Raw genomic sequence first — 13,911 nt, 5'->3', positions numbered from 1 at the left:
GTCCATTGCATTACCCTGTAGTGCCAGAACCATATGACCAACTCTATGGATGCAGAAGAAGCATTTGATACGATCCAGTACCCTTTCTTGATGAAAATCCCAAAGAAAATTAGAATAGAAGGGAAATTCCTCAATATGATTCCGGGCAAATATGAAAAACCAACAATCAACATTATACTTAACGGAGAAAGACTGAGAGATTTCCCCTGGAAATCGGGGATAAGAATAGAGTGCCTGCTTTGACTACTTCTATTCAATATAGGCATGTCTCATTTCATTGTGCCTCATGTTATTGTGCTAGAGATACTGCGTTTTTTAACCAACAGAAGGTTTGTGGTAACCTTGTGTTGAACAAGGATGTCAGTGCTATTTTCCTAATAATATGTGTTCACTTCATGTCTCTGTGTCACATTTTGGTAATTCTAACAATATTTCAATTTTTTCATTATGCTATTACATACTGAATAAACCTGCTAGCCAAATGGTCAGCAGTTCAAATGTATCAGCCACTCTTCAAAGGCTCACTATGAGTTGGAACTGACTCCATGGTATTTAACAACAACTTATATAGAATATCCCAGAGTCTGCAAGAAAATGTCCAGTGCTATCAGATGAATTTTGCAAAGTTGTAGGGTACAAGGTCAACAAACAAAAATCAGTTGGATTCTGTACATTAGCAATGAGAAATCTGAAAGGGAAATTATCTGAAAGAAAATAACTCTATTACAATAGCATCTGAGAGAATAAAATGCCTAGGAATAAATCTGACTAGGAAGAGAAGGACTTATACAATAAAAATTTAAAAACACTGCTGAAAAGGATTAAAGAAGATTTAGATGTTCCATGTTCTTGGGCTGGAAGACTTAATATTGTTAAGATGTCAATATTGCCCAAATCAAAACATACAATAGATTCAATACAATTAAATTGATCACAATTTCAACAGCTTTCTCTACAGAAATGGGAAAATCAACTTTATGTGTAATGACAAGAGCCTCAAGAGCTAAAGCAATGTTGAAAGAGAAGATTAAATTAAGAGTACTCACACTACCAATGATTTAAAAATACATTGTTGTTAAGTGCTGTTCCAACTCATACTGACCTTGTATAGGGTTTCTGAGGAGTGGCCAGTGAGCTTGAACCACCAAAATTGCAGTTCAAACAAACCTTGCAGTCCAGTGCATTAGCCCACAGTGCCACACCAGGACTCCTTAAAATGCATTATAAAGCTACAATAATCAAAACATCCTGGTACTCGTATAATAATAGATGAATAGACCAATGGAATACAATGAAGAGTCCAATGAAAAACCCACACATCTATCTATGGTCAACTGATTTCTGACTAGGGTGTTAAGTTCATTCTATGGGGAAGGAAGAATTTCTTCAATAAATGGTGTTGGGAAACTGGATTTCCACATGCAGAAAAATGAAACAGGATCCATGCCTCACACCATACACAAAAACAAATTCAAAGTGGATTAAGGACCTAAATGTGCATAAAATTCTTGTAACAAGCAGGGTTTAGCTTTTAATGATGTATTATTTAGCACTGGACTGTCAACTGCAAGACTGGCAGTTCAAACCCACAAGTCACTCCTTGCAAACCCTATACAGGGTTGCTATGAGTCAGAACTGACTCGATTGCACTTAACAATGACAACAACAACATAATAGCAACAGTTCAAAAAACAAAAGGTAAAATTAATGAATGGGACCTCATAAAAAACGCAAAACATTTGTTCATCAGAAGATTTTAAAACCAAAAAGGTAAAAAGACAAGCTGCCAACTGGGAGAATATCTTTGGAAACATATATCAAATAAGAATCTATTAACCAATATATATCTAAAAAAAATTCTACAATTTACAAACAAAAAGACAGATCATCTCATCATGAAATGGGTAAAGGACTTCACTAAAGAGAATATTCAAATGACCACCAAACATCTGAAAAGACACTCAGCATCATTAGCTATTAGAGAGACGCAAATCAAAACCACAATGAGATACCATTTCATTCCCATTTGGATGGCTAAGATTTTTTGAAAAATAGAAAATAACAAATGTTGGCAAGGGCATAGGGAAATTGAAACTTGTATCCGTTGCTGATGGGAATGCTACCTGGTACCGCTACTGTGGGAAAGAGTGTGGCAGGTTCCTCAAAAAACTAAAAATGGAACTGCTATAGAGTCAGTTTCCACTCTTAGTGACACAGTTTAGGGTTTCTCAGGCTGTATCCCAAAGTGGTTTGAAGTGTTGACCTTGTAGTTAGTTAGCAGTTCAGTGCTTATCCTATAGGGCTACCATTGTTGTTTGTTGTTGTTAAATGCCATGTTGTTATTGTTAAGTGTTGTCGAGTCGGTTCCAACTCATAGCGACCCTGTTTAGGGTTTCTGAGAAGTGACTGGTGAGTTCAAGCTGCTGACCTTGTGATTCAAACCAACATTGCGTTCTAGTGCTTATCCTACAGCACCATACCAGGACTGCATATGACCCAGCAATTTCACTGCTAAGTATATACCCAAAGAACTTGAAAGCAGAGACTCAAACAGAGACTTGTACACTAATGTTTATTGAACTACTATTCACAATAGACAAAAGGTAGAAATAATCTAGATGCCAGTCAGTATAAAAATGGATAAACAAAATGTAGTACATACATACTACACAGCCAGTAAGAGAAATTAAGTCTCGATACATGTTATAATATGGGTGGGGCTTGAAGACATTATGCTGCGTGAAATAAGTCAGCCAGAAAAGGATAAATATTGTATGATCTCACTTAAATAAAGAGACTAGAATAGGCAAATGTATAGACATTAAAATTTATTTGTGGTTACCAGTGGTAGCAAGGAGGAAGAAAGTGAGATTAATTATGATGGAAAAATAACATTAATTAAGGGTAAAGTTACAAAACTAATTATTATAATTGCTGTTAATAAGTTGTTCGTCTGTAAAAAGTAATTGAATTGGCAAAATTTGCATGATAGTTACATTTACAGCAATGACAAAACAAAAACAAAGAAAATGTATTTGAATCAGTAGAGTCTGTATTTGAGTCAGAAGCTATGTCCTCCAGCTTCAAAGCAGTAAACATGGCATGAAGTTCAAGCCACTGAAAGAGGATGAGCTCTAAGCCTAAAATCAAGGATGAACAGAAGCAGAACCACGAGGCTTTTGATCTCTTTCATGAGGACGGGACTGGCACCATAGATGTAAAAGAGCTTAAGTGGCAATGTGGGCTTTGGGCTTAGAGCCCTAGAAGGAAGAGAGCAAGAAAATGATCAAAGAGGTTGATAAGGAAGGTACAGGGAAAATGAACTTCAGTGATTTTTTTTTACCGTGATGACTAAGATTTCTGAGAAACATACCAAAGAAGAAATCCTGAAAGCTTTAAAGCTCTTTGACTATGAAAGATCACTTTCAAAAATCTGAAAGCGTGGCCAAGGAGCTGAGCGAGAACCTCACTGATGAAGAATTGCAGGAAATGATTGACAAGGAGGATCGAGATGATGACTACAAAGTCAATGAGCAAGAGTTCCTGCAGATTATGAAGAAGACCAGCCTCCGCTCTCCTTGCAAGGACGCATAACTACATCCAGTGCCTGCCATTGTGTGGGACCTTCCAGAACACGACTCCACCCTCGTAACTGTAGAAGCAAACTCAATTCTCTTCTCTCCCTTTGACAGTGTTTTCTGATGTTCAGTTCTTTGTCACATGGCCCGTTGATGTTTGCGTCCCCCAAAACAGAACTAAAGTCCATATGAACAGAGAGGTGCTGCCCACCTGCCCTTTGGCCTTGCCTGGTTTCTTTCTTCTCATGCATTTCCATGCACCTCCCAATCCAGAGACAAACACATGCTATCCCCCCATCTTGGACCCCACTTGGGTTGTTCTGGGTTTTAGTTGACAGCAGACTGTCGTTCCTTCTTTTATAAAATCTGGTGACTTTGTTCACTGGTGTGCTGGGGTGTGTTTACTGCTCTTTGTTTTTTGTCTTTAAAATAAAACCTTTGTTATTTTGGGAAAAAAAAGTAACTACTGAAGTTGCTTATATACAAGCAAACACCTCATGGTATTTGATTCCTTGGTTTGGAGGTTTAGGGTCATGACTTCATGGGACATCCCAGTTAATCAGCCTAATAGAGTTTTCAGTGCTTTTGTTCTACCTCCTCATTCTCCTTGTTACTTTTGTATACTGTCGAGTCAGTTCTGACTCATAGCAATCCTGTACGGGATTTCAGAGAGTGGCTGCTGGGTTTGAACTGCCAATCTTGCAGTTACTAGTCCAGTGCTTATCCTACAAGGCTACACCAAGGTACCCTAGTTCTCTTAGATTCTTTACATATTACCTGGGGTCTTAAAAATGTGCAACCAGCCAATCAAGGCACAATAATTAGTCTCCATTTGCCTGGAATGATAGAAGAAGAAGGCAAGTCAGGAATAGGAGTAGATGGCTACTTGCCTCCATGCACAACTGTCTCCTTTGCCATGAAACCAGAACTGGATGGTTTGGCTATCATTACTGAACATTTTGATCAAAGATTATTTTTAAAATTTTTGAATTAAAGGGAAAAAATGCAGAACAAAATTTCAAATACACATTGACTCCAGATTCACTGGAACCAAGGAAGCTGGATGAACTCCTGAAACTATTGCCCTAAAATAATCTCTAAACCTTAAACCAAAAATATCCCTTGAAGTTATCTTAAAGCTTAACAGCAGTTTAGTTTAACTGGTAAAAGAACAGGGTGAAGTCTGCCTTGAGCATTACGCTCTTTTAAGAACTATTTTTTGAGATCAAAGTGACAACCACAACTTGAAAGATTACATAGGAGCCTCAGAGGATAGTGAGTTTAGGCTTATCAGGAGGTACAGCTCAGTAAAGGAGAGTGAGAATGTTACACAATTCAAAGAATGTAATCAATGTCACTGAACTGTACTCGTACAAACTTGAATTGGTGTATATTCTACTGTGCATAGTCTCAACAACAACAAAATAATATTTTAAAAAGAGAACAGAAAGAAAAAAACAAAAACAGTAAGTGTTTGTGAGTAGGTGGAGAAACTGGAACCCTCCTTCATCATTGTTGTTGTTAAGTGCTGTCGAATCAGTTCCAACCCATAGCGACTCTGTATAGGGTTTCCGAGGAGCAGCTGGTGAGCTTGAACTGCCGACCTTGCAGTTCAAACGGCTTTGCAGTCTGGCGCATTAACCCACAGTGCCACATCAGGACTCCCCTTTATCATTGGTGAGTTTATAAAATACCACAGTATCAAATAGTTTGGCAGTTCCTCAAAATATTAAATATACAACTACCATATTTTCCAGGAATCCTGGTATGATGCTGTGCGATAATGCACTAGCCCACAAGTTTGGTTTGAACATCAAGGTTGGCGGTTCAAATTCACCAGCTGCTCCTCGGAACCCTATACAAGGTCACTATGAGTCAGAATCAATTCAATGGCACTTAACAACAACAACCATATGGCCCAGCAATTCCATTCATAGGTTGTAGTTGTTGTTAAGTGCCATCGAATCCGTTTCTATTCATAACGACCTGTGTAGGGTTTCTGAGGAGCAGCTGGTGGGTTCAAACCACTAATCTTGTAGTTAACAGTCCAGTGCTTATCTTCCAATGCCATACCAGGACTGGACTCATAGATACATGTCCAAAGGAATTGAAAGAAAGAACACAAATAGATATTTGTACACTAATATTCATTGCAGCACGATTTACAATAGCCAAAATGTCCAAACAGACTAAATGTCAATCAACTGATAAATCAATAACTAAAACACAGTACATACATACAGTGGGAGATGACTTAGCCATAATAGATAAAATCCAGTTACATGCTACAACATGGATGAACCTTGAGCACATCATGTCGAGTGAAATAAGTCAGACACAAAAGGATAAATATTGTACGATCCCACTTACATGAAATATCTAGACATGGTAAATGCATAAAGAGCAAAGTTTATTAGTGGTTACTAGGAGGAGGTGGGAGTGATGGTGGAGATGTGGACTATTGCTTAGGGTACACTGAGCTTCTGTTAGAGGTGATAGGAAAATTTGGTAATGGATAGTGTGGTGATGGTTGAACAACATAATGAACATAAATTCATATCGCCGATGTATACACGTAGAAGATGTTGAAGTGGTAAATATTTGATTACATATATATTTACCACACACAAAAAAGAATGAAGTACTGACATATGGTACAACAAGGGTGAGCCTTGAAAATATTATGCTAAGTTAAAGAAACGAGACTCAGAAGCTACATTATTGTATGATTTCATGTATATGAAAGATCTAAGATAGGCAAGTCCATGAAGACAGGCAACAAATTCCTGATTGCTAGGTGTCCTGCTATGGAGCTAACTGAAAGATCAGTTAGCTGGGTTTAAACCCACCAGCCTCTTCTTGGAAACCATATACAGGGTTGATCTGAGTTGGAACCAACTTGATGGCACTTAACAACAACAATACAATTATACAGAGTATGTTTTACAGGCCACAGTGGAATTAAGCTCAAAATAACAGAAAAAACTTGAAAATTTAAAGTAGTTGTTGTTGTTGTTGTTAGGTGCCATTGTGTTGGAACTGGCCCTATGCACAACAGAACAAAACACTGCCCAGTCCTGGGCCAACCTCACAATCGTTGCTGTGCTTGAGCCCATCACTGCTGCCACTGTGCCAATCCATCTCGTTTGGGTCTTCCTCTTTTTCTCCAACCCTCCACTTTGTCAAATGTGATCTATTTCTCGAGTGACTGACTGGTTTCTCCTGACAGTATGTCAAAAGTATGAGAGACGAAGTCTGGCCGTCCTGGCTTCCAATGAGTACTCTGGCTGTACTTCTTCAAGCACAGATCTGTTTGTTCTTTTGGCAGTCCATGGTACTTTTAATATTCTCCTCCAACACTGTAACTCAAATGCATTAGTTCTATGATCTTCCTTATTCACTGCCCAACTTTTGCATGCATATGAGGTTTACTGAAAATACCATGGCTTGTATCAGTGCACCTTATTCCTCACACCGACATCTTTGCTCTTCAACACTTTAAAGGAGTCTTTTTCAGCAGATTTGCCTAATGCAATTCGTCATTTGATTTCTTGACTGCTACTTCCATGAATGTTGATGGTTGATCTCAGCAAAACAAAGTCTTTGACAACTTCAATATTTTCTTCCTTTATAAGTAAGGATGTTGTTTATTGGTCCAGTGGTGAGGATTTTTGTTTTCTTTACATGAGATGCAACTTAAGTATTTTAAGTCCTCTTTGCTTTCAGCAAACAAGGTTGCATCATCTGCATATCGCAGGTTGTTAATGAGTCTTCCTCCAATCCTGTGCCATGTTTTTCTTCATAGAACCCAGCTTCTCAGATTATTTGCTCAGCATACAGATTGAATAAATATGATGAAAGAATACAACCCTGGCCACACCTTTCCTAATTTTAAACCTTTTGTTGTTCCCTTGTTGTGTTCCAACAACTATAGTATACTTTTATATCATCCATGGATCAGTGGAAATAATAAAATATTTTAATTAAATGACAACATAAATATGACCAAAATCTTGTGTGATATGACTGAATCTGAGCTAAAGAAAAGAGTATAGCCTTAAATACATATATTATAAAGAACAAAGATTAAAATTCAATGTTAAGAGCAACCAAGAAATTTAAATAATAATAAAGAACTGACTAAGCCCAAACAAAATGGAACAAGAAATAATTAAGAGTAGATATGAGTAAAAGTAAAGGTACAATAAAGCTAAATAAACCCTATTCTTACCAATTTCTATTCTGATCCCAGAATGTAGCACTAGGGTCCAAGTAGAACAGCCCATAGGGTTTTCAGGGTTATAATCTTCAGGGAAGCAGACTGCTACATCTTTCTCCCATGGAGCAGTTTAGGGCAGCACTATGAATTGACTTTGCGGTCAATCACCATGCCAGTATTGTTGTTGTTGTTGTTAAGTGCAGTCGAATCTATTCCAACTCACAGTGACCCTGTAGAGGGTTTCCAAGGAGCAGCTGGTGGGTTTGGACTGCTGACCCTGTTGTTTCCAGTCCAGTGCTGATTCTGTAGCACCACACCAGTTGTTATTGTTGTTAAGTGCCATGGAGTCGGTTCTGACTCATAGTGACCCCTGTGTAGGATTTCTAAGAAGCGACTGGTGAGTAAGCCGGAACCTCTGTCCTTGCAGTTCAAACCGACCTTATAGTCCACCACATTAACCTGCAGCGCCACACCAGGACTCCAAAAGATACAATAGAGAAGATTAATAAAGACAAATGCTGGCATCTTAAAGAGGTTAATTACTAAACCTTTGGCACAACTGATCAAAAAAATATATTTAATAACCATTATCATATCACTAGAGAGTCTGCAAATATTTTTAAAATAGTATTACAAACAACTTTATTATAGTAATTTCTACATTTTTTTGAAATGAGAAAAATAAAATCAAAATGGACATAAAAATAAATGGAAAATCCAAACAGTTCTAAATCTACTAATGAAATTAAACATACTTTAAAAGCATTCCCAAGAATAACACTAAGTCCAGTTATTTAAAGAGGAAATAGAACTAATTGTTTACTAACAAATATTTAAAGAAGAAATAGAGCTAAGTGTTTACTAACAACTCTCTGGGCCTCAGTTTACGCATCTGTAAAAAGCAGGTGTTGTTCCAGCCAAACTCAGAGGCCTCTTCCAATTTCAGCCATTGTTATTTCTCTTGACTCCTAATGGCAGATTTCAGTCCAAGGGCAAAGTTGAAGATATTGGTCTTAATGGGAAAAGATTTCAGAATTCTGCAGTTTGGTGCCCACTGACCGACCACCAGTGGATGAATGAATGGGAGCCACTTGGGACACAACTTGGAGCTAACTTGAAACTAACAAACTAGCATACTCCCCAGGGGATGAAGGGTACCAATGAGTATTCTAGGGCCTGTAGGGAAGGTCTGTAAGCTGCTATGCATGTTGTCATTTGAACAAAGGTAGACCCTTCCTTAGTGGAATACTCACTGATGCCCTTCATCCCTTGGGGACTATGTTGTTGTTGTTAGTTTTTATTAATTCAATGTTAACTCGTGGTGACATTCTCCACAAGAGTACAAAATATTGCCTGGTCCTGAGCCTTCTTCACAACTGTTGCTATATTCCAGTCAACTGTTCTGCTACTGTGTATTCTGAGTGCCTTCCAAACTAGGGGGCTCATCTTTCAGCATTAGGTCAGACAAGATTCTGTTCTGATCCATATGGTTTTAATTGACAAATTTTCAGAAGTCGATTGCCAGGTTTCTTCTAGTCTGTCGTAATCTAGAACCTCTCTGAAACCTGTTCACCACGGGTGACCTATGAGTATTTAAAATTCTGGTGGCAAAGTTTCCAGCATATAACAGTAACATGCAAGCCACAACAGTATGACAAAGTGACAGATGGTGGCAAGGAAGCATAGGAAGCTTAGAGTGTCCATGCCTCAGGGGTCATGCAACCCTGGGTGTGATATCATAGACATCAAAACCTTAAGCATCCAGAACCTGCAGCTCAATACCCTTAAAGTAGGGGCAAGGGACCTTTTTTCTGCCAAAATTTAACATCATTCGTGGACCATACAAAATTATTAACTTAAAAATTAGCCTGCTATATTTGGTTAAGTATTTCATTGATTCACCCTTAATGTGATGGCTGGAACTACAGTTGCCTTGGCAGGGCCAGACCAAATGATTTTGCATGCCTTATATGACCAGCGGAGTTCTGGTGTGGCACAGTGGACTAATGCGCTGGACTGCAAAGTTACTTTGAACTACAAGGTTGGCGGTTCAAGCTCACCAGCCACTCCTTGGAAACCTTGTACAGGGTCACTATGAGTTGGAACTGACTTGATGGCACTTAACAACAACAACAATATGACCAGTGGGCTGGATGTTCCCCACCCGTTTTAAACAGAAAAAACATTTTATTTGAATTCACTCATTTCCTAAGTAAGAGTAAGTATACATTTTTAAGTTTTTTGTCTAAAATATTAGTAGGTCCTAGACAGAGTGGGAGAAAATGTGAACGAAAACTCAAAATTATAATAACACCAGGCTTACTGGTCAGAAAGAGACTATAGGAAATGGGATGATGGCCCTCGGTAACACTTTAGATCTGGAATTGACCTTATCCTCATGGCTCAATTTTCAGCTGAGCGGTAGATAGAAAAGGTAACCACACTAGTTAAGGTATGCTCACCATGAACTGGTCAAACATTCAAGATCAAAAGGGCAGCATTTACCTAAGGACAAAGTTCGGGAAGATTGGGAAAGAAGGAGGAATGGAAACAAGAAACACAAGGAGGAAGGGATAAGTGATGTTACATGGAGGAGATTGCAGTCATTGAGATGAAACGAAGTACATTTGCTGAATGTAAAACCAATTGATTATCTGCTCTATTAACCTTCACTCAGCTCAGAATAAGTGTTTTAAAAGTCAATAAAATACAGGTCTCAAAGAAGTAACTAGTCTACGGGGCTAATAGCCTATATGAGCCAGGTCTTTATTTACTCAAACCAAAAGAACTACATGGTGCCTGGCTACCATTGTTCTGGTAGATGGATCCTGAATGAACGTTAGAAAGATGTAAAAGATAACTCTAATTTTTTAAAAGTTCAGACCACCTGACTGAATCAGTTGAGACTACAGGACTCCTTTAGACTATTGTCATGAGATTCTTTTTTAAACCTTGAACCAAAACTATCAACTGAGGTCACCTTTTAGCAAAATAATAAGATTGGCATGGTGCTCCATTAACAAGTCATCTATACGAGTATGAGACCAATAGGTCAACAATTACTCTAAAGCAAAGATAGTAAGATCAGGGGGCAGGGAGACTAGAGCACTTGGAACAGAATAGCTAGAACGCAAAGAAAATGTTGACAACATTGTAAAAAATGTAAATAATATTACCGAACAATTTATATAGATATTATGAAATGGAAATCTAATTTGCTGTGGAAACTTTCACTGAAATACAATATGCATATGTTTTAGTGATGAATATGTAGCTTTGTAGGATAAGCATTGGTCCACAAGGTTGGTCTGAACCGCAAGGTTGGTGGTTCAAACTCGCCAACCCCTCCTCAGAAATCCTATGGTGGGTATCTATGAGTGGGAACCGACTTGACTTCATTTAAGAACAACAGTAATCTCAGATAAACTCTTCCCTCTTGGTGGTCCTAGGGTCTTTTGTTCCTGAAATGTATGATTAACAAATCCCTCCTTTAGGTACAAAACTTCTACCTTTACAGTTGTGACAATCACAGTTAGTCATGATAACAATTATTCACTATTGAATCATAAGAATCTTATCCCCATCTCCTTTCACCAGACCTGTCTAGACAAGATGAAAAACTATTCAGTGGGGATTCCACCTTCCCCCGTTATTAATGTGATTTAAAAATTTTATACATTAATATATTGTTGTTGTTGTTAAGTGCCATTGAGTCAGTTCTAATTTGTAGCAAACTTGTATAGGGTTTCTGAAGCTTTAAATCTTCGTGGGAGCAGGAAGCCTCATGTATCCTCAGCAGAGTGACTGGCGGGCTCGAACTGTGGATTTTGTGGTTCACAATCCAATGCCTATCATATGGAGCCACCACATTCCATAATATATCATAAGTCTGTTTTAAAATACTTTGACAATTGTACACCAGTGTTTTTAACCAGGTTTAGGAAAGGAACGAGGAAAGAACAGAGAGGGCTCTGAGACAGAGAGTAGGAGCCCTGGGTCTCCTGGGAAGGGATGACTGCTCACCATATCTAGGGACAAGAGAGTCTCATACCACCAAGTTGGGAATGAAAACAGTAGACAGAGACATTGTGGCCTATAGGGACCAATGACTGAGGATCTGATCAGCCCTCCAACATAAGCCCTCCCCAAACTAGATGCACATGGGGTAGCCATGAGTCCGGGTCAACTTAATAGCAACTGGTGAGAAGTTCCTGAACTGGATTGCTCTGGTGTTTCCATGTACTTCCTGAATAGTGGCTACATGTCAGATGAGTGCTGAAGCATTGCACTCTGCATGCCAGAACTGGAGGGGTCATGTGCAGTCCTGGCCTCTGCATTTACTGCCTTACTGTTCAGGGGACCAAGCAGGGAAACCCTGACATCTTGCACGGAGTCCATTTCCACTGAGTCCATTAGTGAGACGTCTCCACCAGCAGCCTCTCAAGCTAGCTCTGTCTTATCTTCTTTCATTTCTGGGTAAGATCAAGCTAGTGACTGTAACTCTTTCTCCTTTACCTCTATTCCTCAGCAGCAAGCTAGCCTTCAGAAGGGAAGAAATCAGCAGCAAGAGGAAGGTAAGGTGATAGAGAGACTGGAGTCCCAAGTTCTAGTCCAATATCTGCTACTGAAGAGTTAAGCATCCCTGTCCAGTCTAGGACTTTTCACATTCTGTTGTTATTGTTGTTAAGTGCCATCAAGTCTGACTCATAGCAACCCTGTACAGGGTTTTCAAGAAGCAGCTGGTGGATTTGAACCACCGACCTTGTCTTAAGCACCATACCAGGAGTCCTAGCTTTAGTTTTTCCATCTTTAAGATAAATGGGGAAAACCAGATGAACTTTGAGGTCCTTCCACTTCTTAACATTCCATGCATATCATCAACATCCTGTAAAAATAAGACTCTTTCTACCTAATAAGCCATCCAGTAGGCTCAGCGGGGATAGGAGCTGGTCAAGCAGGAGTAATACTGAAATTCACCTATTTTGACTCCAGAGCCCTGGTGGTACAGTGGGTTGTATCTTGGGCTGTTAACTGCAGTTCAAACTCACCAACCTCTCCACAGGGAAGAATGATGAGGCTTTCTGCTCCCACAAAAGATTTGCTTTTGTTAAGTACTGTTGAGCAGGTTCTGACTCATAGGGTTTCTGAGGAGTGGCTGGTAGGTTTGAACTGGCAAGCTTATGGTTCGAACTGATCTTGGGGTCCAGTACATTATCCTGAAGCACCTCACTAGGACTCCAAAAGATTTACAGGCTCAGAAATATCGGTGATCATTAGGAGTTGGCATTGCCTCAGTGGCAGTAGGTTAGTATGTTGACTGAATCCATTCAACTGTATTGGTCAAGACAAACCTCACTACAGGAACTCTGCCATTCATTCAAAGGTTGAGTAGTCTTCCAATGAAGACAGCAGAAGTAGCATTTTCAAAGCCTAGGAAAGCTCTAAATCTGTTGCTGAGCTCATAGGCAGTGTAAAAGGAAGCCCATTGCCAGGGATACAAGAAGAAATCTGGAGGTCCAGTCAGACGTGAGACTGGCAGACAGAGCAAATAGAATGAGTGGTGGGAATGCATTGGGAGCATTATAAGAGGAAAAAGATGGTACTGGGATGCCTTGTTCAGAAAACTATGTGCAAAGAATATTATACTGCTGTCATCAGAGAAAAAATATTATATTAGCTATTACGGAGTAGATTGTGTCATCCCAAAATATGTGTTCTAATGTTTATGGTATTTCTAAGCTCTGTGTCTGTGGTTCAAACCTACCAGCTGTTCCACGGGAGATGGATGAGGCTATCTGATTTATATAAAGATTTACAGTCTCAGAAACCCTATGGAGCAGTTCTCTGCTCATCTCCTTGTTTTGCCCAGAGGTAACCACTATTCTGAATTTTTCTTACAATTCTTGGCTTTTCTTTATATTTTCCACACATAAGTCTTCTCAAAATAAATAGCTTAGTTTTGCTTATTAAATTGAACTCTACTAGTATCATGTGGCATTAATGCTATGAATTAGGTTTTCTGCTCAGTGTTTTGATGAGGCATCCACATTGATATGAGTTGTTGTTGTTGTTGTCAGGTGCCATCGAGTCAGAACCGACTCATAGCGACCCCAT

At 39.1% G+C, this 13,911-nt stretch overlaps 1 pseudogene; it reads left to right on the top strand.

Annotated features, from left to right (window-relative positions):
• Window positions 1-3,594, top strand: part of LOC102835953 — a 71,208-nt pseudogene extending 67,614 nt beyond the window's left edge.
• The last annotated feature ends 10,317 nt before the right edge of the window (window positions 3,595-13,911 follow it).

Source organism: Chrysochloris asiatica, unplaced genomic scaffold (assembly GCF_000296735.1).
Source record: "Chrysochloris asiatica unplaced genomic scaffold, ChrAsi1.0 scaffold00054, whole genome shotgun sequence".
Classification (NCBI taxonomy): Eukaryota; Metazoa; Chordata; class Mammalia; order Afrosoricida; family Chrysochloridae; genus Chrysochloris; species Chrysochloris asiatica.
Note: the sequence above shows the minus strand (reverse complement) of the source record. Positions and strands in the feature narration are given on the sequence as shown.